The following is a 6,000-nucleotide window of genomic DNA, read 5'->3' as shown; positions in this document are numbered from 1 at the left end:
TCCCCACCAGCACAGTTTATCCTATGCTGGCTTCTCGTGCAGCGCAGTTTAAACCAGGCTGTAAGAGAAGCCAGTCCCAAGCCAGTGCAGGATCAGCTGTGCTGGTGGGGAATGGACTGTTCTTTGTCAGCACAGTCAATACGGCAATTGTTTCTCTTGCATCCCACTCTAAATTGAAGGAGAAGTCAGCTGATCCTCGGGCTGTCTTCTGTAGTCCCTTTAAGCTTTAAAAGGACTGAAGTAGAAGCCTGATAAATAGCTGAGTTGTTTTTTTGGATATACCCAAAATATACCTGAGATTCTCTTTAAAGGATCTTCCAAAACTAACACCAAATCATCTGCAAAGTTGTAGATCTCTTCGTGTGTGTGTTTGTGTGTGCACACCTGGAAGTCATGACAACTTCTGGTGACTGACCCCTACTGAGGGCCTGGAGGATATTCAGAAAGGTGACTGAATAAAACCTGCCCCTGTTCCCCCCACAACTACTGATATTTCAAGGAGGTCTCCCATCCAAGTACATCCCAGAGTCAACCCTACTAAGCTTCCAAGATCTGATGAGATCAGGCTTGCCTGAGCTATCCAAGTCAGGGTTGTATGTCTCTTTTTTATCTTTACACGCCCAATCCTCTTATCATATCTTATATCTCTAGTCAATATTTCAAGAACCAAGATAGAAGAGGAGACATATAGATAGAAAGAAGTGGGCAACCTTGTCTTGTTCCTTCTTTGAATCTCACATAGTTTCATTAAATCTCCATTAACAATTATTTATGCTGTCTGTGTAGATCAATTTCACCCATCTTATAAAGTTCTCTTCAAAGTTCATATCTTCTAAAACCTATTTTTAAAAAGTCCAGTTCAGATTGTCAAATGCTTTCTCTGCATTAAAAAAGATTAATATGTCTCGTTTTTCATTATGTTTTTCCAAATACTCCAGAATATCTAAAACAGCCCTAACATTATACTTCAACGGTCTTTTACGTAAAACTCACACTGATCTCTATGAATGCTTGCAAAATTATTTTCAATCTCAGTTAAAATCTTTGTAAACAACTCATAATCATTATTTAATAATGATATTAGTCTCTAATTTCGTGAAAAAGTCAGGTCTTGTCCATCTTTGGTAATTAATGTTATATTGGCCTTTTTCCATGTATCTAGCATCTTTTGTCCTTGTACTTTGTAAAGGTTGTAAAATTTCATCCTCAAAGTAATTATAGTGCAAACCCAATAATCCATCTGGTCCAGGAACTTTTCCTAGTTTGATTTTATTTATAGCTTCTGTGACTTCTCTTGTTGTTCTAAATCCATTCATAATTTGTTTTTTTCTTCTGTAATCTTAGGTAACTTTTGTTTCCTGAGCTATTAATCTATCTTTAGCAATGACATGTCTTGTCCTTTATACAAAATAGAATAATACTTATAAAACACTTTTTGAATATCCACATTGTCCCTTAATATATCTCTTTCTTGCAGGCCTGTAGCCATGGTGGGACATTTGGAAACGGAACCTCACCATGAAGAAGCCCTGCCTCACCCCAGGTGGATGCCCAACTACAAGATGAGAAAAAGAGAGGAGGATTAACAGTCCCAAATACAAAATTCTATTACAAAGCTGCAGGCTTGATCTGGATTGCAGACTGGATCAAAAACCTGTCATGAACCCTGACGAGGAGGAGCTAGAAGGGTTAACAGACCTGGAAGAGTTGCCAGCCAGTTCCTCAGCTGAACGAACAGCAGCTGGCCCATCAATCACTGGCACCAGTGTCAACTGTTGACGATCAATCTCCTCCAAGCTCTCCTTCTTCCATCTCAAGAGTTCAAAGCAGGCTCCGGAAAGAACTTTCAGAGCGAAGACATGAGGCACGCCGATGCTTCAGATCTCTCAGCCCTGAGTTCTAGCAGAGTCACTGCCACCCAGGGAGCAGGCTGATTGAGACTCTCATATAGCTCCCACCCAGAACCTGGTAACCTTGTGGAAGCAACAAGTCTATTCTCTGGTTTTCATCCATGCTCCTTCCTGATCCTGACCTGCTTAATTTCCTTGGCACCCTGACCTTTTGGCTTTTGGACATTGAGTTCTGATTCCAGTTTGTGATTCTGCATTGGTGACTTGGCTCTTGCTTGACTTCTTGGACTTGGACTGGCTTTGGACTCCTGCCTGCCTGCACCCTGAGAATGTGACAAAACCCAATACAAAGAATAGTAAAACTAGAATCAACAGACCTTGATGAAAGCTTAAACAATTATTTATGGATTAAGAAACTTACTAAAAAGATCATACAAAAAAAAAGTTACATAATCTGAGATGGGCTATTAAGAATATGGTTTACATGCCAATTTATTGAGCCCTCTGAACCCTCTGCTTATGTCTCCAATAGAAGCCTACCATGATGAGAGCATGAGAAATAAAAATCATTTTTAAACATATGGTATGATGATAAATTCTCAGGGGAAAATCAAGATATCAGAGATGAAGGTATAAACATTCAATGCCTGCTATATTATCAATTATCTTCAAGATTAAAGAAAATCATGAAGGTGGCAGTCTATGAATTTGAACAGCTGATTTTAAAACAAAAAGAGCATTTACTATATTTTACTCCAGCTAGAAACAGAAGAACAACTGAAAAATGTATGATTAAATGGATGGAAAATCTCAAACAGGTATCTATGCAACAATAGGAATGACTATGGGAATAAGGTCTCAAATTTACAGACAGACATTAAGAGAAAACTGGTACAAAATGTTTTTCGATTGTATATAACTCCAAAGAATATTGAGAAAGCATATTAAAAACTACAAAGGGAAATGCTAGAAAATGTCAAGACATGGATGAACCCTTTTTTATATGTGGTGAACTAGTAAAAAAGCAGAAAAATATTGGAAGGAAATACATGGGGAAATGCAAATCATATCAAAGTTTAAATTCCCTATGAAAGTTAAAAACATGCTACTCAGTGCATTGCTTAACAAATTATCAAAAAAAATTAAAAGAGGAACTCATTTGCATATTAGACCACACACCCCTAACATCACCATTGTTTCACAGGACTTTTTGTTGAAAAGCCCAGCAGGAATTAATTTGCATATTAGGGCACACCCCCTAATGCCAAGCCAGTTGGAACTGCATTCCTGGGCGTTCCTGCTCAAAGAAAGCCCTGAGAAGAGATATTCAAATACATGGTGACAGCAGAAAGAAGTATTTATGCAGCAAAATGGAAAGTAGACATCTGTCCAAACTTTTCATGCTTGGAAGAATGGGAAAATAAACTTACTGAATATGCAGTAATGGCAAAATTAACAACCTATTTAAGAAACAGGTCCATTACAAAATTTGAGGAAAGACAGAGTGTGCAGTATGTGTAAGCAGCAGATATATTTAGAATGAGAAGCAGTCTAAAACACTGTATACAAATGTATGGTAATTAAAAAAAAGTAAAATAAGAATTTGTTTTATATGTAACATCCTGACTATAAATGCATGTAAGGAAGAAAATTCTGAGGATATTTTTTCTTAATTTTCTTATTATGAGATATATTAAAAAAACATCCTGACTATAAATGCATGTAAGGAAGAAAATTCTGAGGATATTTTTTCTTAATTTTCTTATTATGAGATATATTTAAAAAGCATTTTTTATATATCTCATAATAAGAAAATTAAGAAAAAATATCCTCAGAATTTTCTTCCTTACATGCATTTATAGTCAGGATGTTACATATAAAACAAATTCTTATTTTACTTTTTTTTTTTAATTACCATACATTTGTATACAGTGTTTTAGACTGCTTCTCATTCTAAATATATCTCTGACCATCAAGGCCTTTCTGACAATGCCAAGGTCTGCTTTTTACTCCACGGGAAACACAACTTTGTCACTACTCATGTTGCTTGCTTTTTACAGGTTGCGATCCAAATCAGAGAGGCTTTTACTCATGCATAGCCCACAGCTATTTTATGTCATATAACTTTTGCTGGTTTTTAAGGTTTTATTATATTCTATAGTGTTGCTGTTGGTTTTAAACTATACTGTATTCTTACATTAATGCCAATAAAGGTCTAAAGGTCTATGACGATGACAAGATATATAACAGACCTTCCTACTAAATTTTTGCTATATTATCTACCTGTAAAATTAATAGCAAATATGAAGCTCATCAAGTCAACCTATTTAAGGAATAGATCAATTAGTAAACTTGAGGAGAGATGAAGTGTGTACTATGCAAGCAGGTGACAAATTTAGAATGAGAAAGAATTCAAAAGTACATAAATGTATTGCAATATAGAAGCAGAATGACATTAAGTTTTAAATGTAACATCTTGAATATAAATGTATAAATGGATTTACAGCAGAAACATCTTTTATTTTATTATATATATATATATATATATAGATTTTCCTTTGTACTTTGTACCTATCTGATAAAACTTGCAGCGAGCATGTAGCAGTGGTGAAAATATGTATTACTAAATATGCAGTGATGATGAAACCAATAATGTATTTGCAAAACAGATTAATTATGAAATTTGAAGTCTAAATGTTGAATATAGATTAACTGCAAATAACAGTCTAATCCAGAGAACACTAAGAGCACAATCGGGGGGGGGGCAGAAAGTCTTTTGGGAGCAGACGAGCTGCTATGTGGGCGCAGGAAGGGTTTGCGGCAATGTACAACCAGCAGCGCCATAGCAGAGAGGAGTTACATGGGCGGGAGGCCGCCTGATTGCTGCTCCGCCTGAGGTTCGCATGATGGGAAGTTCTGCCAGTGAGCTCCTGGCCATACAGACTTAGAGTGAGGGACAGACAGGCATGCTGGTGACGGGTTCTACACTGCGCGGTTGCTTTGACAGTATCTTTGATTTGTGAGGGGAAGAGAGAGGTCTCTCCCCTGGGGCTAACTGCTCTTGTTTCCGGGTCTCCACAGGTTCCGGGCTCCCGGAGGCTCTGCATGCGAGGACTGTTGCCCATGGCTGCGTAAATTCCACTATCCCTCCTCCCGTCTTCTCCCTCCCCTCGCTCTCGACCGCTCAATGTGTGAGCATCTCTGGCACTTAAACCCGGCAGTGGGCTCCAACAGGGGGCATTTGCTGAGCCCAATCCCCTGTGCTGCTGCCTGCTCCCTTCCCTTGGTCTGCCCTCTGCCGCATTCCCAACCCCTGGAAGGGCATGGGGTGTGTCTGTGTGTGGCAGCTGCCCTGATGTGGGGAGATGGGTCAGAGACGGTCCCTTTAAGATAGCGCCTGGCTGAAATGCAGCCTGCTCTTCCAGCTGCCGCCCCTGCAGGTGTTCTTGATTTCTGTTTTTGTTTTGCAGGTGGTACTCCAACACAGAGGCTTTCGCGTGTGTCGCTCCACCGCCCCCCCCCCCAGTTGCTTCTGCCTGCCGCTCAGAATGGAGCCCTGCCCATGGCGAGACTGCCCAGTGCACTCCAGGGAGACTGTTGCACTCTGTTCCGGAAAAATAAAATCTGAGCTGTGCCCTCTGTTGTCTCTCCTGCTTGGCATCTGCTGCACATTCCTGGGGCAACCCCCTCCCCCTCTGTCAGTGGCCTCTCCAAGGGAATGCCTGGGAGGGTGGGCAGACTTGGTTCTTGTGGGGGGAATGGGCTATGAGCCACCATGCTGCCCCCCGTGTGGCTGGACAAGGGAGAAGGGGAGTGCCACCCCTCAGCCTGTCCGGGCTGATGGCCTACCTGATCGCACAGTGCTGTTGTGCGCTGGGCACTTGAGGGGGCGCTGAAGTGGATGTATGCCCAGCGGCTCACACTCTGAGTTCTGCGGCTCCCAGGGGAGGTGTTCCTTGCACATAGCATGGGGAGGCAACAGGGCAACACCGGGGGAGGCTCCAGGGTGTATCTTTCGGACTTGAAGAAGATAGAAGATAGAAGAAGATATTGGATTTATATCCCGCCCTCCACTCCAAAGAGTCTCAGAGCGGTTCACAATCTCCTTTACCTTCCTCCCCCACAACAGACACCCTGTGAGGTGGGTGGG

The sequence above is a fragment of the Heteronotia binoei genome, chromosome 3 (assembly GCF_032191835.1).
Source record: "Heteronotia binoei isolate CCM8104 ecotype False Entrance Well chromosome 3, APGP_CSIRO_Hbin_v1, whole genome shotgun sequence".
Taxonomy (NCBI): Eukaryota; Metazoa; Chordata; class Lepidosauria; order Squamata; family Gekkonidae; genus Heteronotia; species Heteronotia binoei.
Note: the sequence above shows the minus strand (reverse complement) of the source record.